The sequence below is a fragment of the Pseudorca crassidens genome, chromosome 5, assembly GCF_039906515.1.
Source record: "Pseudorca crassidens isolate mPseCra1 chromosome 5, mPseCra1.hap1, whole genome shotgun sequence".
In the NCBI taxonomy this organism is placed as follows: domain Eukaryota; kingdom Metazoa; phylum Chordata; class Mammalia; order Artiodactyla; family Delphinidae; genus Pseudorca; species Pseudorca crassidens.
The window spans coordinates 64,242,658-64,269,415 of record NC_090300.1 but is presented as its reverse complement, the minus strand read 5'-3'; the positions used below and the strand labels follow the sequence as shown (position 1 = coordinate 64,269,415).

General features: G+C 35.5%; 1 protein-coding gene and 1 long non-coding RNA gene across 4 annotated transcripts in view; one reads left to right on the top strand and one right to left on the bottom strand.

Annotated features, from left to right (window-relative positions):
- The window catches only part of SOX2 (SRY-box transcription factor 2), a 592,096-nt gene that overhangs the window by 146,704 nt on the left and 418,634 nt on the right, over positions 1-26,758 (bottom strand). The window contains exon 3 of the mRNA XM_067738154.1: positions 13,784-13,987. The gene's annotated coding sequence lies outside the window, so the exon portion shown is untranslated. The remainder of the gene's footprint in view (positions 1-13,783; positions 13,988-26,758) is intronic.
- The window catches only part of LOC137224948 (uncharacterized), a 226,947-nt gene that overhangs the window by 104,273 nt on the left and 95,916 nt on the right, over positions 1-26,758 (top strand). The gene's annotated exons all lie outside the window — the stretch shown is intronic.

The following is a 26,758-nucleotide window of genomic DNA, read 5'->3' as shown; positions in this document are numbered from 1 at the left end:
AAGGTGTGTGTGTGGTGTTGACATATCAGGAAAGGGAAACGCGAAAGCTCAGAGGTGGGCCCCTGGTTAGCACTGCCTTAGTAGAGAATTGGCAGGTGCTTCACACTATCCTCACTTGTACCACTCCTATGAGAAATATTTCAGTTTTATTTTTACTCAAAATAAAGTTATCTAAAATTTTATATGAAGAACGAAAATTTGGTAAAAGTCCCCTGTTGTCTTTTACTATTAGATTACAACCAGAAAAAGAAGAAAATAATAAACTAGTGACATATTCAAAGTCTAAAATGACTCTAAAATAAAGGGTTCGTAGATCACAAGGTGTCTTATAGTTCAGCATCTACTTTCTTGTTTAAGAACTTGTATGAACTGATTTAGACAACAGAGTTAAACATGTAATTTGTTACACACATGGATTTATAAACTCATAAGATTAAGTCTTTAACCCTTATTCATAAAGGATTAGTTGGGATAGATTTTTAAATTTATTTTAAGGAGGTATTTTCAGAATTAAATACTTTACAATGGGCTAGACTAAAGGAATTCTTCTGAGGTTCAGTTTAGGGCCAGCTTCTATCATTTACCCATGACGACTGACTTCTAAACAACATGTATTATTTAATTCTTGAATTCATTACAGAAAAGATCTAATATGCACAATCTGTGTTATCTTCAGTTACATCGTAATATATTCATAATCTATTCAAATTAGGGAACACAGATAACACATCTGAATAGAGTTCTCACTTTGGGAGGTACAGAGAAATTAGTAAATTAATGTAGAGGTTGATTAGTGAGACATACCCTATTGACCTGAATGACTTTATCTGCTGAGCAGTTTACACACAGTAAATAATATATAGGCTGGGAAAATCTTATTACTTGTTTATGCTGTCTTTCTCCTAATATATTGTTCAAAAAACCTTTCCAAACAGTGTAATAAGTTGTAGGCATAGACTGAGACCTTAATAACATGGACAAGCAATTACAAAGAAATGAATTCAGCGTTTTACAGTATGTGAAAAGGCCAAATTTTAGCTCTTATAATACAACAAGCAGACCCAAGAATCAAAGGAATAAAAAATTTTTTACCTGCATCTTTTCCATCCCATTTTAATTCCTTCTCCTGAATTGCCTACAGAATATTTGCTTGGCAGAAGGAGAGTATAACCTTAAATCAATGGTTCTGAAAGTGTAGTCTGCAGACTCTTGGAGTCCCTGAGATCCTTTCAAGTAGTCCATGAAATCAAAACTATTTTTATGATAATACTAAGACGTTACTTGTTTTTTCACTGTGTTGGCATTTTGCACTGACTGTGCACAGACAACAGTGGGTAAACTGCTGATGATCTAAGGCAGTGGCACTAAACTGTACTAATAGTCATTATATTCTTCACCTCTACACACTTACACTAAAACACACACACACAAAAAGCAGTTGCACTTAAGAATTTCCTCAATTAAACAATAAAAGTTATTAATTTTATTAAATATTGTTCCTTGAGTATGTCTTTTTTAATAGTCTGTGTAACAAAATGGGAAGTACACATAAAGCATTTCTGCTGTGTACTGAAGTAAGATGGTTGTCTCAAGGAAAGCACTGTCATGATTGAGTTGCAAGCTGACTTTCTGATGGGATCAGTGGTAATATTAATATGGTTTGATTTTTAAATATTATATAATGAAATATGTCAACATTTGGAAGATTTGAAGAAGAGTGATATTTTCCAAAGGACTAACATGATATTTCAAAACCAGGTATAGGTAAAAGATCCATTCAAAGTACCAAATAAGCCAATGGATTTGAATATAACAGTGTACAAAAAGTTCATTGATATTGTTTCCAATTCCATATCAAAACTAACCTTTAAAGAAACCATGTTCATCTAGTTTTGGTGTGGTATCAAAGAATAATAAACATAACTATCTGAAAAGGCTGTTTAAACACTCCTCCCTTTTCCAACTGCACATTTGTAAAAGGTCAGACTTTTCTTGATATACTTCAGAATCACAACAGATTGAGTGCGAGCATTCAGCTATCTTTTTTTATTTTTTAAATCAATTTTTTGAAATTGAAGTATAGTTGATTTACAATATTGTGTTAATTTCTTTTTTTTTTTGGCTGTGCTATGTGGCTTGCAGGACCTCAGTTCCCTGACCAGGGATTGAACCCGGGCCACAGCAGTGAAAGCCTGGAATCCTAACCACTAGGCCACCAGGGAACTCCCCACAATGTTGTGTTAATTTCTGATGTACAGCAAAGTGATTCAGTTATATGTATATATTCTTTTTTAAAATATTCTTTCCCATTATAGTTCATGATAGGATATTGAATATAGTTCCCTGTGCTATACAGTAGGACCTTGTTCTTTATCCATTCTATATAATAGTTTGACTCTGCTAGTCCCAAACTCCCACTCCATCCCTCACCCACCACCTTGACAACCGCAGGTGTTCTCTATGTGAGTCTGTTTCTGTTTTGTAGGTAGGTTCATTTGCGTCACATTTTAGATTCCACGTATGTGATATCATATGGCATTTTTCTTTCTCTTTCTGACTTACTTCACTTACTATGATAATCTTTAGTTCCATCTATGTTGCTGCAAATGGCATTATTTCATTCTTTTTACGGCTGAGTAGTATTCCATTGTATATATGTACCACATCTTCTTCATCGATTCATCTGTTGATGGACATTTAGGTTGTTTCCATGTCTTGGCTATTGTAAATAGTGCTGCTATGAACATAGGGATGCCTGTATCTTTTTTAATTATAGTTTTGTTGGGATATATGCCTAGGAGTGGAATTGCTGGATCATATGGAAATTCTATTTTTAGTTTTCTGAGGAACCTCTGTATTGTTTTCCACAGTGGCTGTACCAACTTACATTCCCACCAACAGTGTAGGAGGGTTCCCTTTTCTCCAGACCCTCTCCAGCATTTGTTATTTGTAGACTTTTTTTTAAAAATATCTTTATTGGAGTTAATTGCTTTACAATATTGTGTTAGTTTCTGCTGTATAACAAAGTGAATCAGCTATACATATACATATATCCCCATATCTCTTCCCTCTTGCAACTCCCTCCCACCCTCCCTATCCCACCCCTCTAGGTGGTCACAAAGTACCGAGCTGATCTCTTTGTGCTATGCGGCTGCTTCCCACTAGCTATCTATTTTATATTTGGTAGTGTATATATGTCAATGCCACTCTCTTACTTTGTCCCAGCTTACCCTTCTCCCTCCCCGTGTCCTCAAATCCATTCTCTACATCTCTGTCTTTATTCCTGTCCCTAGGTTCGTCAGAACCTTTTTTTTTTTTAGATTCCATATATATGTGTTAGCATACGGTATTTGTTTTTCTCTTTGTGACTTACTTCACTCTGTATGACAGACTCTAGGTCCATCCACCTCACTACAAATAACTCAATTTCGTTTCTTTTTTTTTTTTGCTGACTAATATTCCATTGTCTATATGTGCCGCATCTTCTTTATCCATTCATCTGTTGATGGACACTTAGGTTGCTTTCATGTCCTGGCTATTGTAAATAGTGCTGCAGTGAACATTGTGGTACATGACTCTTTTTGAATTATGGTTTTCTCAGGATATATGCCCAGTAGTGGGATTGCTGGGTCATATGGTAGTTCTATTTGTAGTTTTTTAAGGCAACTCCATACTGTTCTCCATGGAGGCTGCACCAATTTACATTTCCAGCAACAGTGCAAGAGGGTTCCCTTTTCTCCAGCATTTACTGTTTGTAGATTTTTTGATGATGGCCATTCTGACCGGTGTGAGGTGATACCTCATTGTAGTTTTGATTTGAATTTCTCTAATGATTAGTGATGTTGAGCATCCTTTCATGTGCCTATTGGTCATCTGTATTTCTTCTTTGGAGAAATGTCTAGTTAGGTCTTCTGCCCATTTTTGTATTGGGTTGGTTTTTTTTTTTTTTTTTTGCTGTTGAGTTGTGTGAGCTGTTTGTATATTTTGGAAATTAAGCCCTTGTCAGCTGCATCATTTGCAAATATTTTCTCCCATTTGGTAGGTTGTCTTTTCGTTTTGTTTATGTTTTCCTTTGCTGTGCAAAAGCTTGTAAGTTTGATTAGGCCCCATTTGTTTATTTTTGTTTTTATTTCTATTGCCTTGGGAGACTGACCTAAGAAAACATTGGTATGATTTATGTCAGAAAATGTTTTGCCTATGATGTCTTCTGGGAGTTTTATCATGTTATATGTTTAAGCCATTTTGATTTTATTTTTGTGTATGGTGTGAGAGTGTGTTCTAACTTCATCAATTTACATGTAGCTGTGCAACTTTCCCAACACGACTTGCTGAAGAGACTGTGTTTTTCCCATTGTATATTCTTGCCTCCTTTGTCGAAGATTAATTGACCATAGGTGTGTGGGTTTATTTCTGGACTGTCTATTCTGTTCCATTGACCCATATGTCTGTTTTTGTACCAATACCATGCTGTTGTTTTGATTACTGTAGCTTTGTAGTATTGTCCGAAGTCTGGGAATGTTATGCCTCCTGCTTTATTCTTTTTCTTCAGGATTGCTTTGGCAATTTTGGGTGTTTTATGGTTCCATATGAATTTTAGGATTATTTGTTCTAGTTCTGTGAAAAATGTCATGAGTAATTTGATAGGGATCACATTAAATCTGTAGATTGGGTAGTAGGGCCACCTTAACAATACTAATTCTTCCAATCCAAGAGCATGGAATATCTTTCCATTTATTTGAATCATTGTCAGTTTCCTTTATTAATGTTTTATAGTTCTCAGCATATAAGTTGTTCACCTCCTTGGTTAGGTTTATTCCTAAGTATTTTATTTTTGGGGTTGTGATTTTAAAAGGTATTGTTTTTACATTCCCTTTCTGATATTTCATTGTTGGTGTAAAGAAATGTAACCGTTTCTGTATGTTAATCTTATATCTTGCTACTTTTGCTGAATTCGTTTATCAGTTATAGTAGTTTTTGTGTGGAGTCTTTAGGGTTTTCTATATATAGTATCATATCTGTATATAATGACAATTTTACCTCTTCCTTTCCAATTTGGATACCTTTTATTTCTTTTTCTTATCTGATTGCTGTGGCTAGGACTTCCAATAGTATGTTCAATAGAAGAGGTGAGAGTGGGGCTGCAGTGGTTAAGAATCTGCCTGCCAGTGCAGGGGACACGGGTTCGAGCCCTGGTCCGGGAAGATCCCACATTCTGATTTGCATATGTTGAACCATCCTTGTGAGCTTGGGTTGAATCCTATTTGGTCATAGTGTATGATCTTTTTTCTGTATTGTTGGATTCGGTTTGCCAATATTTTATTGAGAATTTTTTCATCTATATTCATCAAAGACATTGGCCTGTAATTTTCTTTTTTGGTGGTGTCCTTGTCTGGTTTTGGTATCAGGGTGATGGTGGCTTCATAGAATGTCTTAGGGAATGTTCCCTCCTTTTCAATTTTTTTGGAAGAGTTTGAAAAGGATCGGTGTAAGTTCTTCTTTGTATATTTGGTTTAATTCACCTGTAAAGCCATCTGGTCTTGGACTTTTGTTTGTAGGGAGTTTTTAAATTACAGATTCTTCAGCTGTCTTCTATTAAGCCCAATATTATAAGATTTGAAAAAATGTCAAGTAGTGCCACTTTTTTGATGAAATAACTAGTTATTTTTCATATATTGGTTATGTTCACATATAATGAGTTCTTATTTTTAAATAAATTGTTAAATGTTCTCAAAGTTTCTCAGTTTTAATTTCTAATATGATAAATACTGGTAGAGTTAACTTACATAAACAAAAGTTCTTTGGGGTCTTCAATAATTTTTAAGAATGTAAAGGGTTTCCGAGGCCAGCAAAATTTGAAAACCACATCTAAATGAATGCTATGAATGCTTTAAATATTTAGAATTAGATTTTATTATTGCCTGAGAGATGAAAAGTAATGAAATAGTTATATAATTTTCTTTTTTCTTGTTTTAAAGAATAAAAGGATGCTATACTTTTAAAGCTCATGTCCAGATGAACATAATGAGTTTTCTGTAGATCATTTGGAATTTCAGCCCCACCGCTTACAGACTATATAGCCTTCACCAGACTGCTTACTCTCTCCGTGACCATGTTTCTCATCTATAAAATGATAATGATAATGATAATACCTACTTCAATAGCGGTATGAGGATTAAATGAGATAATCCATGTTAAGTACTTGAACACAATGCCTGTCACTGTGTAAGTATTTCTTGTGTTGTTATTGTTTTGGGGATAGCTCTTTGATTCTATAGTAACAAAATGTGAATAATACCTTGTATATCTTTTTTAGTTTTCAGATATCTGTATAAATGTGCTGGACAATATAAACCAAATATTCTTCTATTATTGCTTCATGGAATTGTAGGGAAAAATATTTAAGGGGAAATTTGTTTTGGCTTTTAGTAAGGCAGGCAAAGAATCTTTTTTCCTGTCTTTGGGAAGGATCGTGTTTTCTGAATGTTGTCAGTGTCAGTCTTATGATTTAGGATTGTTTTTGTGCTGAATCCTTTTTAATGAATCAACCCAGCAGAAAGAGTAGTATCTGCTTACACATTGGTTTATGCTTCAGTGTAATTGAAGGAAAGAGGTTAATTTAAGACAATGAATAATCCATCTTTGGACACAAGTCAATCAATAACAATTCCAATACTAATCAAAGAGAAGGGAATTAGCTGTTATTGGGAGCAGACTGTGTTATGGGAGGTACTATGCTGTGATTTTTAGTAATCTCTAATTTTCATAACAAATCTTAGAGGTGGGCGTAATTATTTCCACTTTACAGGTGAGGAAACCGAGTCTCAAGAGAGCTGTAACTTTCCTAAGATGGTGAAGGAGGGACTTCCCTGGTGGTCCAGTGGTTAAGAATCTGCCTTCCAATGCGAGGGACGTGAGTTCGATCCCTGGTCAGGGAACTAAGATCCCACATGCTGCAGGGCAACTAAGCCCGTGCGCCACAACTACTGAGCCTTAGTGCTCTAGAGCCTGTATGCCACAACTAGAGAGAAACCCATATGCCACAGCTAGAGAAGCCCGCACACCGCAACAAAAGATCCCACATGCTGCAATGAAGATCCTGCGTGCCTCAACTAAGACCTGATGCAGCTAAATAGATGAGCTGATTCACTTTTTTATAAAGTAGAAATTAACACACCATTGTAAAGCAATTATACCCCAATAAAGATGTTAAAAATAATAAATAGGGCTTCCCTGGTGGTGCAGTGGTTGAGAGTCCGCCTGCCAATGCAGGGGACACGGGTTCGTGCCCCCATCCAGGAAGATCCCACATGCTACGGAGCGGCTGGGCCTGTGAGCCATGGCCGCTGAGCCTGCACGTCCGGAGCCTATCCTCCGCAATGGGAGAGGCCGCAGCAGTGAGAGGCCTGCGTACCGCAAAATAATAATAATAATAAAAATAAAATAATAATAAATAAAGTAAATATTAAGAAAAAAGATGGGTGATTGGGATTGACGTATACACTGAAGTTGATGACTAATAAGAACCTGCTGTATAAAAAATAAATAAAATAAAAATCAAAAATTAAAAAAAAAAGAAAAGGGACTTCCCTGGAAGTGAAGTGGTTAAGAATCCTCCTGCCAGTGCAGGGGACATGGGTCTGATCCCGGTCCGGGAAGATCCCACATGCCGCGCAGCAGCTAAGCCCTTGCGCCACAACTACAGAGCCTGTGCTTTACAGGCCGCAAGCCAGAACTACTGAGCCTGCGTGCCACAACTACTGAAGCCTGCGCACCTAGAGCCCGTGCTCTGCAGCAAGAGAAGCCACTGCAATGAGAATCCCATGCACCACAACGAAGAGTAGCCCCTGCTCGCTACAACTAGAGAAAGCCCGCACACAGCAACGAAGACCCAATGCAGCCAAAAATAAATAAATTAATTTTAAAAAAAAGATGGTGAGGGAAAGGAAGTAACAAAGAATTAAGCCTTTTTTGACTGAGAGAAGAGGAGAGAGCAAATTTCCAGCATAATAGATAAGGAACATTACAAGGGTGGAAAGTAATGACGTTCATTTGCTCTCTATTAACTATAAAGCTAGAAAGAAAATGGTGGGTTTAAAATGCCATATAGAATAAATAATGGGAAGATTGCTGCTTGACTGTTTAAACACTATAGCCGCACCTATAAAATTCCAACACAACTGCTAGTTAAGCATACTCAGTGGAAAAGTCTAAGTGTTAATTTGATATAATGTAGATAAAATAATCACTTAGTTGAGCAATAATTTCACTTTCCACTTTGGGTTTTCTTCATTCCATATAGCTACAGACTAGAAAAATAAATGTACTAATGTAGGTACTAATACCACTTGGATTCTAAGGATTAGTTTAAACCTAATTTCATACATATATTTTCTTCTTAACATCCTCCAAAAGAAGAATTTATTAAAATAATTAGGTAAAGGTAAAAGTTGAACCATGTAAGGTGCCGTTTTTATAATCCTAGGATTATACAGCACATGTGAGGTTCAGAAAGTTTATCATAAATCTCTGAATAATCACAAATCAGAATTCTGAGAAGTAGTTGGACAGAAAGCTAAGAATCATTCCCTTTCTGCATTCAAAACATGGTTTTATAAATGTAAATACACAGTTTAAATAGTTTAATAGGAAATGTTTAAAATAGTATTAGTGAGATATGCTATCATAGTCCCCTCTTTTTCAGCATTTTTACATTTTTATTGAAATAAAGAAACAAAAATCAAGCCTTTCTATCTGTAAAGAAGTTGTAAAAGCCATAGCAACAGGGTAACTTTAGGTAAGATTCTTTAGTGGTTACTTTCTGGCATTAAGAAGATTAAACAGCTTTTCTAAATACCCTTTTAAAAAAATCAACAAACTCATTGATTCACTTCTCTGACAAGTCTCCATTTTACTGGAAAGGTACAGAACAAGTATGATTAGCTCAGATTTTAAAATCTTAAACCTGTTTTCTAAGTGTGCAGGGTACATGGTTTTTAATCATTAAAAATTAATACCAAAAAAAAGCCTATATAAAAGAAGGCATCTATACAGGAAAGCTTTTTGTGTTTTGAATACCAAATTGTGAAAAGGTGCATTCATAAAAATAAGAGAAAATGAGTTCAGAATTTCCCACATTTGAAGTGTACTGTACATACCTTGAAAGAAGAAAGAACTAACAGAAATAACTTTAATGCTCAAATTAGGGTCATAAGACTCAGGGTTCTCTTTGTACCTCATACCATAGAAGAGTCCAAACAGCAGTGCTTACATTTTTGAGCCAAAAGATCACCAATTTTATACACTCTAAATAAGCATGGTGTTTTAAAAAGTACATGATTCATATAACCTACATTAGCCAATAATTTAAGACTTTTACGTCCTTCAAAATGCTGCTTAATCTAGTCCCCCAAAGCTGATTTTATATGTTGAAATTTATAATGGAAAAGTGCATGTCATGTTTTTAAAATGGTTTTATGGCTTAACTAATAAATCATTTTTTCTTTTTGTGGAATTTTTAGTCTGAAAATTTCTTTCTTTGAAAATTTTAGTCTGACTGAAAATTCAACACTAGTATTTATTCTGTTTCCAGACCACAAATTTTGGCATTACTATGAATTGTTATAAGACTTTGGTTCCGGGTTTATATTTAGCTTATTTAGTTGGCTTAAGTGGCTACATTAATTGTTCACAATGAAACTTAATTCGTATCAGGTGAGCTACAGACTACATCTGGGACCTGTTAGGACCTGATGCTGCATGGGTTTATTTCAACAAGGAAAGGAAAAGTATTTTAACCACAGCTGTGACTCAGAAAGGACTCTGAATTCAGTTGTTCTGTAGCATTTGGACCTTGTCCATATATCAGTTATTATAAATCTTCCTTCTACATCTTGCCTTCCCAATTTGAAACAAGCTAAATGTGTTTTTATCAGTCTCTAAGTATTTGAATTTACATATGGCACTCAAAAGCATTTTGCTTTGCATTTGCAAACTTTGGCTTCATTTTTCTTTTAAATAATATGTCTTCTTGTGAAGAATTACATGGAGAACATTTTGTTGTTAATAGTCATTTAAATTATTTACTGGCTTTTTTCAGTTCCCTGGAAAACACTAAGGGTGCTCTCACAATTTGTCTGGCTTTGGCACAACTGGATTTGGAAAATCATGTTGGAATGTGAATCCAAAGCATAACATTTTATGAAAGCAGAGTGTTATCCCAGAAGTGTCAAGCAGCCAAGTGGTACCAGTTTCAACAATAGTGCCAGAGTGTTTTTCAGAAAGACAGTTTCTGTTTAAATCTCAGCTTTTTGTCTGGCATCTATAGTTGGTCTATTTGTCCCAGAGAAAGACAAAGAGCCACCAGCACCTGAAGCTTTTATCTTTTACTTCCTTTGGAAAGTGTTTGACATTCCTGCTGCAGTTTTATTATTTCTTTATTTTACTAAATCATTTATTGATCAGACATAGATGGAGGGAAGATTCATATTTTGTAAAATACTACATATGTTTTAGATAAATAATATAACCCCTTTTATATTTATGTATAAACACACATCTAATAGAGCAAAGACTAGATTTAGGTTGAATACTATTTATCATTCATTCATTGATATATATTTTTTTTGGTGTATAAAGGCAGTTGCTAGGTTTTGTGAAGGAGTATAAAGATGAATCAGACACTAATCTCATTTCCCTCTGTTAAAATTATTTAAAAATATAAAAAATGAATCTAATATATCCCTCTATTAAAATCAGTTAAAAATATAAAAAATATAATATTATATAGATAGCTAAATAAGAGAGGGAGGAGGGAGGGAGAGAGGGTTGTATGTGAGAGAGAAAGAGAGAGTGAGAATAGGAGTGATAAAAACAAATGTGGCAAAATGTTAACAACTGGTGAATTTTGGACGATGAGTAGAAAAGGAGTTATTTGTATTATTCTTATAACTTTTCTGTATGTTAGATATTATTTTAAAATAAAAAATTATTGTGTATGCTCTGAAAAAGAAAAGGTAGCTGAAATATCTAAGGGACTGAGGGTTTGTGATGTCTAGAGTGCTCCTTAATTGTGGGAGTTGCATCTTAAGTCTCTCTTACCTTTGTACTGTTTCTGGAATCATTCTTTCAACTTGGGAGGCACTCAGTAAATGTATAAACATTGAGTGCTTATTTTTTTCTTTGGAATCCCAATTTTCAGGCAAAATTTCCTCAGATCAGACCATAAAACTAGTGTAAACTGTATATACAATACACAAGAGAAAATATGCAAGAGACAGCTTTGTAAACGGCTGTGTATGAGCTTCACCAACTAAAAGGCAGTAAATTTGGACTGATCTCTTGATCTCATTTGCCAACTACTATTAATTTAAAACTCTATTATCACCCTCAAACTGTAAGCAAGTTGTAAGTTGGAGTTTTATCTTTCTCATCTTTATACACCCAGCAGAGGCCCTTGTGTGTACTAAGTGCTCAATTCATGTTCATTGGCTGTATAAATGAATAAATACAGATTCAAACATTTTTGTGCAAAAGATCTTCAGATTGATTTCTCTTATTTTGTTTCTTACACCAAGGCTACACTGATCTTCATGAAGCTGAGTTAGCCCAGAGTGTGAAATTTGATCCGTATGATTCTTTATGACAGCCTTTCTAGGTAGAACTATAATGTGCAAATTATATTTAGGAAAAGGTGTACAAGGGGTTTTTCAAAGCTGGAGAATATTAATGGTCAGCCAATATATTTAGCATGTGGTTAAATACTTAATATGTTTTATTGTGTCTTTTTAAAGTCAAAAGCCCTATATTATGTATATATTTTTCAAATGACATTTGAATAAAATTCTAAAAAGCATTGAAAGAGATGAAGGGCACTTCTGGACTTGGAGAAACCTCTCAGGTTTGATAATAACATTTTGAATCATCTAAATTCTTACCTATTATCACTTAAGTGAACACTGATGCTGCCATTGGATCTTATACAAATATTCAGATTTTTGTTTTCCTCATCATTCTGAAGGTTATCTCCCTGGTCGCTCTGAAAATCAGGTGACAACCATTTCCCATGATGCTTTAAGGGCTGTCAAACTGTCCATCAGGCTGTCACCTGACCAATCGTTCCCATGGTTCTTTTAGACTTCCAGTATGATAAATTGAAAGGCACTATTATCTGTCTGTTGTGAAGAGGAACTGTTTGGGCTTTGATAAGATATCACTACTCCCAGGTGAGAGGCGGCTGACAGCACATCAAGGCAAAACAACACGTAGAAACACCGAACAGGGGAGCACAGGTTTACAAACATCTGTTGTCATTATTTATTACTTTTCTTTGGGTTTAAGTTTCTGACTCATCCTTAGATAATTCAAGAACAGATATTTTGCTTTTTAGCTTGCAAATAACGATTGCTGCTCTTTTCATCTTGGGAGAAGAATCTTAAAATTGAAACACATTTGCCTACCTTTCTGATTCCTGGCACACAAGCTTTTCACCTTGTAACCAACAAGTTCTGCATTCCTGCTGGTGCTATCACTTAATTTTTTTTTAAGAAAAAGTATCTGAGTATAAATATATTTCACTATAACAAATAATTGGACTTGGGGGCTAGATAATAAAATTAATTACATCTTATATGTCATTATTAATGTACTAGTACTCAAAAAATATGAACTGATTTGTGTTGGCATATATTAGTTAATTTATGTTTTAGTATTGATGATAAGGTTAATGAGTCCAAAATTTCATGAGAATAAGGTTTGTGACTTACTATTATCAGCTTCACTTTTTAATTGCTCTGAATTATGCTAATATAAATCTAAGAACTTGAATTTCTACACAAGAAACATGAACAGAGGGTAAGACATTGACCTCCATCGATCAACATTGTAGTCAGGATTGGGATAAGGAAACTTGTTTGCAAAGGCAAGGGAGGGTGGTGAGGCAAAGGCTTTCTGAAGAAATCTTTCTGGGAAGTGGGAATATTTTATTAGAGTTATTTTTAGAAACAATTTTACATTTAGGATTTACTCTTTGGACTTAAATAAACAAATAGGTGTCAATAGAAACTTAGGTATTAAAAGCTGGATACTTGAATCTTTACTACATGTAAATAGAATCTTATTCTTTAGAAGTTACTAACCCTCTTTTTTGGTGATTTGTCCTTTTGCTCTTCCTTCCCAGCTACTTTAATGACATGTGATGACAGGTTTTCTATGTGCTCTTTGCCCTTACCTACTATCACTGTATGAACACTCGAACATACACTCAGGGAAAATAATGTTGTTATTTATTGTGGTTTTTAGCAGAATAAAAGTACTGTAGTTGGTTGCTAACATCACCACCTTGTGTACAGATATTTTTTTGCATGCAGTTTCCTAATGTCATTAAGCAGTATTGTAGTTTCATTACGTAGTAATGTAGCACTTCGATTACTGACAACATTTAAATAATTTTGTAATTCAAAATCTGAAAAAATAAACTATGGTTTATTTTTAGTTCTTTGCAATTATTTAACCACCTAACATTTCTCTGTACTCAAATAAGAAGCAAAAATGCCCTAGAGGCTTTAAGAACTGAGAATTTGTCAAAATATTCTCTAAAACAATGGCCAAGGAATTCTGAGTAAAAAGGAAAAGAAATACTTAAATTTCCTGATCATTCATAATAATACCAACAGTACACACAGCCAGTGCCTACAGTATCTGATTGGTAAATCTCTAATTCTAACAATTTTTTTCACTAAGCAGTTTTCTCTCACTCAATAGGCTAATATTGGAAATTATTACTTACTTGAAAGTATTTTGGTCTCTATCCAAAGATGAGGAGAATCTCTGAGATATAAAACTTCTCTTTCTCGTGGTTTCTGGCACATCAGAATCCCATAGCAAGTTTTATAATTTTCAGTTGTCCTTGGAGATCAATGAAGTTAGGTTGATTGGACTCCATTACTGTTCCAAAAGGACATACCTTGTGGCCTAATGGAAGAGGTGGCAGCTACAGGGGAAAAGACCAGAATATTTGATAAATTCAGTGTAGTCCCAAAGGAAACAAACATGCTCCCTTTTACTCCCTCTCTCACAATAAAAATTCCAGCCCATTCCTAGAAAGAAACAATTTTGCATTTGGATTTTTGTGTTACTTCTTACATAGTTTCTCAATATCTCTCCCTCTCCCTCTCAGCCTGTCTCTCCCTCCTTCTCTGTAAATAAACATATTAAAACTTATTACCTCACACAGTAGCTAAATAAGACTATTACAAGTTGTTGAGAGTAGCATTACAATGTTTCTTTCACCTCTACAGTTTTCCTACATAAAGTTTGATTATATGGTAAAAACTTTAGAATGTTCCTAAGCATACAAGGCAAAGCATAGCAATCTAAATCTGTTGTGTGTGTGTGTGTTTGTGTGTGTGTGCGCGCACCTGTCTGTGATAACTTGGCTCTTTTCTTTCTTTTTTTTTCCTAGTTTTATTTTATTCTATTTTTTTTCTGATTTTTGATTTTTATTTTACTTATTTTTTTATACAGCAGGTTCTTATTAGTCACCAGTTTTATACACATCAGTGTATATATGTCAATCCCAATCTCCCAATTCATCACACCCCCACCCCCACCCCCGCTGCTTTCCCCACTTGGTGTCCATACGTTTGTTCTCTACATCTGTGTCTCTGTTTCTGCCCTGCAAACTGATTCATCTGTACCATTTTCTAGATTCCACATATATGCGTTAATATACGATATTTGTTTTTCTCTTTCTGACTTACTTCACTCTGTATGACAGTCTCTAGATCCATCCACGTCTCTACAAATGACTCAGTTTTGTTCCTTTTTATGGGTGAGTAATATTCCATTGTATATATGTACCACATCTTCTTTATCCATTCATCTGTTGATGGACATTTAGGTTGCATCCATGACCTGGCTATTGTAAATAGTGTTGCAATAAACATTGGTGTGCATGTGCCTTTCTGAATTATGGTTTTCTCTAGGTATATGCCCAGTAATGGGATTGTTGGATCATATGTTAAATCTATTTTTAGTTTTTTAAGGAACCTCCATACTGTTCTCCATAGTGGCTGTATCAATTTACATTCCCACCAACAGTGCAAGAGGGTTCCCTTTTCTCCACACCCGCTACATCATTTGTTGTTTGTAGATTTTCGGATGATGCCCATTCTAACTGGTGTGAGGTGATACCTCATTGTAGTTTTGATTTCCATTTCTCTAATAATTAGTGATGTTGAGCAGCTTTTCATGTGCTTCTTGGCCATCTGTATGTCTTCTTTGGAGAAATGTCTATTTAGGTCTTCAGCCCATTTGTGGATTGGGTTGTTTGCTTTTTTAATATTGAGCTGCAGGAGTTGTTTATATATTTTGGAGATTAATCCTTTGTTGATTCATTTGCAAATATATTCTCCCATTCTGAGGGTTGTCTTTTCGTCTTGTTTATGGTTTCCTTTGTTGTGCAAAAGCTTTTACGTTTCATTAGGTCCCATTTGTTTATTTTTGTTTTTATTTCCATTACTCTAGGAGGTGGATCAAAAAAGATCTTGCTGTGATTTATGTCCAAGAGTGTTCTTCCTATGTTTTTCTCTAAGAGTTTTATACTGTCCGGTCTTACATTTAGGTCTCTAATCCATTTTGAGTTTATTTTTGTGTATGGTGTTAGGGAGTGTTCTAATTTCATTCTTTTACATGTAGCTGTCCAGTTTTCCCAGCACCACTTATTGAAGAGGCTGTCTTTTCTCCATTGTATATCCTTGCCTCCTTTGTCATAGATTAGTTGACCATAGGTGCGTGGGTTTATCTCTGGGCTTTCTATCTTGTTCCATTGATCATGTTTCTGTTTTTGTGCCAGTACCATACTGTCTTGATTACTGTAGCTTTATAGTATAGTCTGAAGTGAGGGAGTCTGACTCCTCCAGCTCCGTTTTTTTTCCCTCAAGACTGCTTTGGCTATTTGGGGGTTTTTGTATCTCCATACAAATTTTAAGATTTTTTGTTCTAGTTCTGTAAAAAATGCCATTGGTAATTTGATAGGGATTGCATTGAATCTGTAGATTGCTTTGGGTGGTATACTCATTTTCACAATATTGATTCTTCCAATCCAAGAACATGGTATATCTCTCCATCTGTTGGTATCATCTTTAATTTCTTTCATCAGTGTCTTATAGTTTTCTGCATAAAGGTCTTTTGTCTCCCTAGGTAGGTTTATTCCTAGGTTTTATTCGTTTTGTTGCAGTGGTAAATGGGAGTGTTTCCTTAATTTATCTTTCAGATTTTTCATCATTAGTGTATAGGAATGCAAGAGATTTCTGTGCATTAATTTTGTATCCTGCAACTTTACCACATTCATTGATTAGCTCTAGTAGTTTTCTGGCGGCATCTTTAGGATTCTCTATGTATAGTATCATGTCATCTGCAAACAGTGACAGTTTTACTTCTTTTCCAATTTGTATTCCTTTTATTTCTTTTTCTTCTCTGATTGCCGGGGCTAGGATTTCCAAAACTATGTTGAATAATAGTGGTGAGAGTGGACATCCTTGTCTTGTTCCTGATCTTAGAGGAAATGCTTTCAGTTTTTCACCATTGAGAATGATGTTTGCTGTGGGTTTGTGGTATATGGCCTTTATTATGTTAAGGTAGTTTCCCTCTATGCCCTCTTTCTGGAGAGTTTTTATCGTAAATATGTGTTGACTTTTATCAGAGGTTTTTTTCTGCATCTATTGAGATGATCATATGGTTTTTCTTCTTCAATTTGTTAATATGGTGTATCACATTGATTTGCGTATATTGAAGAATCCTTGCATCCCTGGAATAAATCCCACTTTATCCTGGTGTATGATCCTTTTAATGTGTTGTAGGATTCTGTTTGCTAGTATTTTGTTGAGGATTTTTCTTTTTTTAAAAAATAAATTTATTTATTTGTTTATTAACGGCTGCGTTGGGTCTTTGTTGCTGTGCACGGGTTCTCATTGTGGTGGCTTCTGTTGTTGCAGAGCATGGGCTCTAGGAGCACGGGCTTCAGTAGCTGTGGCTCAAAGGCTGTAGGGCACAGGCTCAGTAGCTGTGGCACACGGGCTTAGTTGCTCTGCGGCATGTGGGATCCTCCCAGACCAGGGATCGAACCCGCATCTCCTGCATTGGCAGGCGGATTCCCAACCACTGCGCCATCGGGGAAGCCCTTGTTGAGGATTTTTGCATCTATATTCATGAGTGATATTGGTCTGTAATTTTCTTTTTTTTTAGTATCTTTGTCTGGTTTTGGTATCAGGGTGATGGTGGCCTCATAGAATGAGTTTGGGAGTGTTCCTTCCTCCACAAATTGTTGGAAAAGTTTGAGAAGGATGGGTGTTAGCTCTTCTCTAAATGTTTGATAGAATTCATCTGTGAAGCCATCTGGTCCTGGACTTTTGTTTGTTGGCAGATTTTTAATCACAGTTTCAATTTCATTACTTGTGATTGGTCTGTTCATATTTTCTATGTCTTCCTGATTCAGTCTTGGAAGGTTATACCTTTCTAAGAATTTGTCCATTTCTTCCAGGTTGTCCATTTTATTAGCATAGAGTTGCTTGTCATAGTCTCTTAGGATGCTTTGTATTTCTGCGATATCTGTTGTAACTTCTCCTTTTTCATTTCTAATTTTATTGATTTGAGTCCTCTCCCTCTTTTTCTTGATGAGTCTGGCTAATGGTTTATCAATTTTGTTTACCTTCTCAAAAGAACCAGCTTTTAGTTTTATTGATCTTTGCTATTGTTTTCTTTGTTTCTATTTCATTTATTTCTGTTCTGATCTTTATGATTTCTTTCCTTCTGCTAACTTAAGGTTTTGTTTGTTCTTCTTTCTCTAGTTCCTTTAGGTGTAAGGTTAGATTGTTTCAGATTTTTCATGTTTCTTGAGGTAGGCTTGTATAGCTATAAACTTCCCTCTTAGAACTGCTTTTGCTGCATCCATAGGTATTGGATCGTCGTGTTTTCATTGTCATTTGTCTCTAGGTATTTTTTGATTTCTTCAGCGATCTCTTGGTTATTTAGTAACATATTGTTTAGCCTCCATGTGTTTGTGTTTTTTACGTTTTTTTTTCCCTGTAATTGATTTCTAATCTCATAGCATTGTGGTCAGAAAAGATGCTTGATATGATTTCAATTTTGTTAAATTTACTGAGGCTTGATTTGTGACCCAAAATGTGATCTATCCTGGAGAATGTTCCATGCACACTTGTTTGCTGTTTTAGGATGGAATGTCCTATAAATATCAATTAAATCTATCTTGTCTATTGTGTCATTTAAAGCTTCTCTTTCCTTATTTATTTTCATTTTGGATGAGCTGTCCATTGGTGTAAGTTAGGTGTTAAAGTCCCCCACTATTATTGTGTTACTGTTGATTTCCTCTTTTACAGCTGTTAGCAGTTGCCTTATGTATTGAGGTGCTCCTATGTTGGGTGCATATATATTTATAATTGTTATATCTTCTTCTTGGATTGATCCTCTGATCATTACGTAGTGGCCTTCCTTGTCTCTTGTAACATTCTTTATTTTAAAGTCTATTTTATCTGATATGAGTATTGCTACTCCAGCTTTCTTTTGATTTCCAGTTGCATGGAATATCTTTTTCCATCCCCTCACTTTCAGTCTGTATGTGTCCCTAGGTCTGAAGTGGGTCTCTTGTAGACAGCACATATATGGGTCTTGTTTTTGTATCCACTCAGCAAGCCTGTGTCTTTTGGTTGGAGCATTTAATCCATTCACATTTAAGGTAATTATCAATATGCATGTTCCTATGACCATTTTCTTAATTGTTTTGGGTTTGTTTTTGTAGATCCTTTTCTTCTCTTGTGTTTCCCACTTAGAGAAGTTCCTTTAGCATTTGCTGTAGAGCTGCTTTGGTGGTGCTGAATTCTCTTAGCTTTTGCTTGTCTGTAAAGCTTTTGATTTTTCCAACGAATCTGAATGAGATCCTTGCCGGGTAGAGTAATCATGGTTGTAGGTTCTTCCTTTCGTCTCTTTAAGTATATCATGCCACTCCCTTCTGGCTTGTGGAGTTTCTACTGAGAAATCATCTGTTAACCTTATGGGAGTTCCCTTGTATATTATTTGTCATTTTTCCCTTCCTCCTTTTAATAATTTTTCTTTGTCTTTAATTTTTGCCAATTTGATTACTATGTGTCTCGGCATGTTTCTCCTTGGGTTTATCCTGTATGGGACTCTCTGTGCTTCCTGGACGTGGGTGGCTATTCTCTTTCCCATGTTAGGGAAGTTTTCGACTATAATCTCTTCAAATGTTTTCTCGGGTCCTTTCTCTCTCTCTCCTCCTTCTGGGACCCCTATAATGCAAATGTTGTTGCATTTAATGTTGTCCCAGAGGTCTCTTAGGCTGTCTTCATTTCTTTTCATTCTTTTTTATTTTGTTCAGCAGCAGTGAATTCCACATTCTGTCTTCCAGGTCACTTATCCGTTCTTCTGCCTCAGTTATTCTGCTATTGATTTCTTCTAGTGTAGTGTTTTTTTTGTTTTTGTTTTTTGTTTTGTTTTGTTTTTTGTGGCCTCTCCCACTGCAGAGCACAGGGTCCGGACACACAGGCTCAGTGGGCATGGCTCACGGGCCCAGCCGATCTGCGCCTGTGGGATCTTCCCGGACCGGGGCATGAACATGTGTCCCCTGCATCGGCAGGCGGACTCTCAACCACTGCGCCACCAGGGAAGCCCCTGTAGTGTAGTTTTCATTTCAGTTATTGTATTGTTCATCTCTGTTTGTTGTTCTTTAATTCTTCTAGGTCTTTGTTAAACATTTTTGCATCTTCTCGATCTTTGCCCCCATTCTTTTTCCGAGGTCCTGGATCATCTTCACTATCATTATTCTGAATTCTTTTTCTGGAAGGTTGCCTATCTCCACTTTCTTTAGTTGTTTTTCTGGGGTTTTATCTTGTTCCTTCATCTGGTACATAGCCCTCTGCCTTTTCATCTTGTCTATCTTTCTGTGAATATGGTTTTTGTTCCACAGGCTGCAGGATTGTAGTTCTTCTTGCTTCTGCTCTCTGCCCTCTAACTTGGCTATTTTCAAATGGAAGTTTCATTTGACAGGTCTAAGAGATCTTGTTATGTTGACCAGTGGTTAGTTTTCTTCTAGTCATGAGCTTAATATGTTCTTCTATCAAGAGATTAAGAAAATCTTGAAAAGGTAGGTAGTTCTTTAAAATTTTATTTATTTAATTTATTTTATTTTTTGGGTGCGCTGGATTTTCATTGCTGCACGCAGGCTTTCTCTAGTTGTGATGAGTGGGGGCTACTCTTCGTTGCGGTGCATGGGCTTCTCATTGCAGTGCCTTCCCGTTGCGAAGCACAGGCTCTAGGCGTGTGGGCTTCAGTAGTTGTGGTGCAAGGGCTCAGTAGTTGTGGTGCAAGCACTCAGTAGTTGTGGCTCGCGGGCTCTAGAGTGCAGGCTTATAGTTGTGGTGCACGGGCTTATTTGCTCTACGCAGTGTGGGATCTTCCCAGACCAGGGCTCGATCCCGTGTCCCCTGCGTTGGCAGGTGGATTCTTAACCACGGCACCACTAGGAAAGCCCCGAAAAGGCAGGTAGTTTTGACAAAATGAATTTTGGGGGGGTATTTTTACAATGATAATTTCTCTGGTAAATTTAGCAGCAAAATCACATAGTAAAGCTAGAGTTCAGTTCCTCTTATTACAAAAACTTCTTGTCAAGTCTTTTAGCTCTGATTTCTGACTAATCACACATGGGAAGCTTATTAAAAATTGATGGATTTTCTCAAGATTATTTCTCATTTTTTTTCTATACTGTAATAATAACAGTATATTTATAGATTATCTCTTGGTTTCCAAAGTACAAAAATGACTTCTTTTGTGTTAACAGCAATACTGTGAGGTTGGTCCCTAATTTCATATATGAGCAAATTGAGGATCAGAGGCATGACAGGGAAATTCTCATGAGCATATAGATGTTAGTAGCAGAGTGTGTAAAGCACTCAGGTTTTGTGATTCTTAGTTCAGTGTTACATCCTCCACTGTGCTTGTGTCTTTGGGACAAGCACAGCACTTTTTAAATGTAGATATTATGAGTTAAGGCCATTTTGGTACATGTTTCCCCCATGCTTAGTGGAAGTCTATCCATGCAGGAGTCTGGTGGAAGGTCACCCTGGTGCCATGTAGTCAAACACAGAAGTAGCGTTCACCATTTACTCACTCATGTTCTTAGCTTAGAATCAAACAGAGTCATTATGGGAGGCTGTATTTATTATTTAGCTCTGACAGCAAACAGATGTGTACACATTTATATACATGATAAGTATGTAACATTTGTGAGATATTTAATGATTCATAAAAGCATAAAATAAAATTTTTTGAGATGTACCTAAAAGGAATAAAAATCCATAGACACTTTCGTATGGATTTTATTGTAGAGGCATCAGGCTTCCATCCCAGTATTATTTATTTAATATTAGAAAAATGTTTCAAGTGTTTGATGTTTAAAGGGCCAACCACTAATGATATTTAAAGGGAGAAAATGAACATGCAAAGGCTTCAGAATGTTTGTTGGATGTTTTCTCTTTATGTTGTATCTACTTATGCTAAGCAGTGTTACTGAACTGAATAAACTCTAATGTAAAACTGAGATTCATTAAACTGTTAACCTTTTTTTAAATTGGTTACTTGTATTTGAAAAAGCGATAATGGAAGTGAAAAACAATGTTGCCACAAAAATAAAGATGATCTTTTGAGGCCACAAAAATAGAATAAAATAGTATGTATTTTTTAAATCCCATTTTAAAATTTACATAGGAGAGTAAATAAAGTAAGAAGTTGTTAAGTAATTTCCACCAAGTAGTAACTAAATACTACTTGGTGGAAATTACTTAACAACTTCTTACTTTTCCCCAAAGATTCAGAGAATGAAACAGATTTCTATAGGACAGAATGCAGCTAAATGTTCTCCTTGGCAAATATTTGAACTTCTATGCCTGAGACATTAAGAAAATGTCACTCAAATAAAGACGAAATTGAACAAACCTATCACTACCTCGAAAAAAAGAAGTAAACAGTGGAATTTGGTCTAAGCTAACTTTGTTTCCTAAACTCAAAATTATAACAATAAAGTTCTTTATATGAGCAACTTTGTGACCTGAAAGAAGGGGCAGTCTACATTTCTTTCCATGTATCAAGCCAAAGAAATGAAGGGAGAAAAATCATTCTTCTCTGTTGGCCTCCTGTGTAAAATTTCTTTTCTTATCATCCCATCTAGTCATATCTTTCTGCAGTTTGAATTACCCTCTTTTCCTCAGACTGGTAAGGCAGTGAAAGGATGTTTGTTCTGCTAATTAACTTTATTACCCTGATAACTCCCTGCAGCCTTTGACGAAAACAATTACCGTTACTCCTTTTTTCCCCCACTGGCAAAAAAAAAAAAAAAAAAAAAGAAAAAGGAAAAAAAAAAACTATTAATTAGAAACAAGGCCCAGGTCCCTGCCATGTTATCCTGCCACGTTCCCAGGCCCTCGAGCAGGATAGCATTACATTGTCAGTAGTAATTTAGCTCTCATCTGTCTCTGCTAATTATTGTCACATTCATCAAATTCATCAACAAAAGTGCTCTCAGAAGGATTGCATATTTGCAGTTAATACAGCATAAACTGGTATTACCCATCACCACATTTGTGATGATGAGAGGGACACAACTTATTCATCCCTAATTAGAGCAAGCTGGGTAATTAATTATGCATTCCGCCTTATTACTTCTGAGTTCCCAGATATTGTTTGTCTAAAAAGGGGGAGAAAGCAGGAGAGAGAAGCCTGAAAATGCAAAAAAAAAAAAAAAAAAAAAAAGGGTGATGTGTTTTGTCACATGCGCTATGCCATAATTCCCACCTGACAAACTAGCTGAATCAGTGGAAAATTGCGAGTTGTCAGCAGCAGAATAAACTGCTGTAATAGCTGATTAATGATCAGCACCTGTGACAGGTGCTGTACGGGACTGTAAACTTGGTTTGATTAACAGTCACTGGACGAATAAATATTAGTGACAGTCATCGGAGAGCAAGTTTGCTTGTTTTCTTCCCTGTTAACAAATCGTACGCATTAAAGTTATTGATATTTCTGTCTGAGACACTATTTTTTTGTAGTTATCTGGCAACATTGGCAGCGAGTTGTAATAGACTGTGTTTGTTTCTGTTCTGTAATTTTATTTCAGAACTAAAATTGTATTTTGACAAGATGACCTGTTGGGGTTTAAATCTACCACGTATGGAAGAAAAGACTAAAAAATAACAGGATTCACACTTGGTTTAATTTATGCTCACCTGCTAGTAATCTGTGTATGGGTGTGTGTACGTGTACGTATATACGCATACATATACATATTCATTATATCCATTTACAAGTATGTCCAATAACTATTAAGGAATGTTCATGCTAAAATAACATAGACACAAACTTAGGGTGTGTGATGTTCAGTTATTTAAAAAAATGTTGGTTGATTTTTTTTTTTCCAGAGTTGGATATTTTCTCTGGAAACGTCGGCAGTCTAAGTTTCCCCAATCCTGTGTCTCAATCCCAAACTGAAGGGAGCATTTTCCTGAGGCAGCTATTCAAAACTGCTGCCAGCTTGATTGCTTCTACTGAATTGAACAGTTACAAACAGATTGGTCAGGAGGTGATTAACCTGTTTGAGCTGACTGATTATTAACCAAGAGTCAAGTTTTGTGCATAGGCAAGCAAAGCGTGAAAGAAGGAACCCAGTCTTTTTTTTTTAAGGTCATTTACTATGGTAAAATACTAGTTTTGAATTGTGTATTTGAATATTGTAGTTTTGAATTGTGTATAGAGTGGTTAGGATTGTGGGTTTTGGAATCCTAAAGACCTGCTTTCAAATTTTGATCCTGCTAACTAGTTGTATGAGTTTGGGTAAATTACTTAATCTGATTTTTCAGCTTCTCAGCTACAAAATGGGAGCATTTTCAACCTATATTATAGTGTTACTGTGAGGATTAAATGAGATAATGTGTGTAAAGCATCCTAGCACAGTGCCTAGAATAGAAAGCACTTATTAATAATTAACATGTAATTATTATTAACACAACTGTTTGAAATTAGAACAAATTACCTTCAGTTTCCATTTCACATGATGAAATGTTTTAAGAACAACTAATTATCTTTTTCCTCCACATATTCCAAAATAATAACAAAACTTTTTAAAAAACAACTTTATGCTCACTTATCCCTGAGTGAAAATTGAGAAAAGATTAGTAATATCCCTGGGTAGTAGATACCCCAAGGTGCTGCTCTGATTTATTGAGATGTTTCTCAGAAGCACGAAAGTTGGAATTGATGAGGTGGGGCATAGGCTCGAATGTCTTCAGAAACTTCTGGGTTGATGATAGAGACAGATCTGAGTAATGTTTATTTATCATAATTGAGATATTGAGATAGTAAAAAAACAAACATGAACAATAAAAATAACATCAAAGTAAATTCATTTTGATAATTTAGTATATACTTTAATATTAATCATCTAATAGAGAATGAAAATTGGGAAAGTATAGAGAGGTAGTATAGTGCAATTACAGTTTTTGAAACAGTGTTGAGCAGTAATAAAACTACCATATTTCTAGGACATTAGGGAATATGTGCTTGTTGGGTTATAATTAATCAATATTTAAAGCCAATTTATCTAGATAAAAAGACAAAAATAAAGGCGGTTTATAGCTTCAGTTGTACCTATATTGATCCTAAGAACATTATGGAAGTAGTTCTCATGAAGAATCATGTTTTTTAATAGTGTTTCTAATTTTTAAAAAATTTTAACAAATTGTGTCTTACAAAACTTTCAGGAAATATACTGATATTTAATAATTTTGTTTGGGAATCACAAAAGCAGTGGTTCTCAACTACCACATATTGGAATAACCTGGGAGAACTTTTTTTTTAAATGGAGATGTTAGGAGCCCCTTAGGCATTGGCATGTTTAAAAATTTCCCCAGGTGATTCGTGTGTGTGTGTGTGTGTGTGTGTGTGTGTGTGTGTGTGTGTGTGTGTGTGTGTGTATCTTCAAGCTTTAGAACTGGGGATAAATATATAAAATTAGAAATTTATGTAATAAGATTTAATGTAAAAAGTAAAAATTCCTTCACATTACAGAGCTATTATTGTGAAATGGCTGTCAGGACATTTAAGTGCATCTCACGTGGGAACTTTAGAGTTATTTGAAGTTTCTATTTGAAGTATCATGATGGAAATTCCTTTTTGTTTTTTTTAGTTAATCCAATCAGAGAGAGAAATATCTAATAATTTAATAGTAAGAGCGATATTCTGAATTCACCAACTCATTGCGTATCACTAATTGGAATTGTAGTGTCAATTGTCTCATCTCACTGGGGAAAAATAAACCCATTGGAGGTGGCCAGACCCGTTCTGTGGCTGACAGATGAACTAGGTGGTGGCAGGGCTGATGGTGCTTGTGGCGTGCTTCCAAGTAGATAGCTTACTGCACAAACTGTGACAGAAAATCAAGAGAGCAGAATGTTGTTGCCATTTGGCACATATAAACATGGATTAAAAATCACGTAGGGACTTCCCTGGTGGTCCAGTGGTTAAGACTCCACACTCCCAATGCAGGGGGCCCAGGTTCGATCCCTGGTCAGGGAACTAGATCCCGCATGTCACAACGAAGATCCCGCGTGCTGCAGCTAAGACCCGGCTCAGCCAAATAAATAAATAAATAATCAGGTAATAGATACTCCACGCCTGCTTCCGTCTGCACTTATATTAACTAAGCTTTGATCATTCTTGCTGCATATTAGTGTGTGGTTGTAGGAGCACTCATTGGTCTATCACTTCCTCATTGCTTCTCACAGTCAGACAACTCAGAAAACCACATGAAATAAGTTGGAAATTGCCTGTTTGTCTAAAGCACTGATATTTCAGATTACGATACAGTTCCATTAGGGAGGCAGCTCTCTGTTAACTTCTACATCTATGTTCTAGAATTCCGGAGTTCCTATAAAGTCTTAATTTAAAATTTTAATTATTAAAAAACAACAAATGTAATCCATCTCTGGAAATTTAAAGAGGAAAAGTCTTACTTGGCACATGGGATTTTGGGGTGGGTGAACAGGTAATGCCTCACTTCAAGAATAACTTGATCCTATTGAATTTTCCATGGTCTAGAATGGGGGCGGGCGAACTATAGCCAGTAGAATAATTTGGCCTGCCACTTATTTTTGTAAGGCTTTGAAAGTTAAGAATGGTTTTCACATTTTTAAATGGTTAAAAAAATTTTTTTTAATATTTTGTGACATGTGAAAATCATATGCTATTCAAATTTCAGTGTCCGTACATAAAGTTTTTTGGAAAATAGCTATGCCTTTTTATTTCCATTTTGTCTGTGGGTAATTTTGCTCTAAAATGGCGGGGTTTAGTAGTTGTAACAAAGACCATATATCCTACAAAACCTAAAATATTTACTTTTCAGTCCTTTCCAGAAGAAGTTTGCTTCTCTTTGCTCTAGAGTAGTATTTCTCAATTTTTTAAAAAAATTGGGGTATAGTTGTTTTACAATGTTGTGTAAGTTTCTACTGTACAGCGGAGTTCCCTGTGCTGTACAACAGGTTCTTATTAGTTATCTATTTTATAGATATATATTAGTGTATATATATCAACACAAATCTGGGATCTTTAAAATACAGATCTGATTCAGCAAGTCTAGAGTGGGTCCTGAGATTTGATTCTGAATTTCTAACAGTCTCTTGGTGATGCT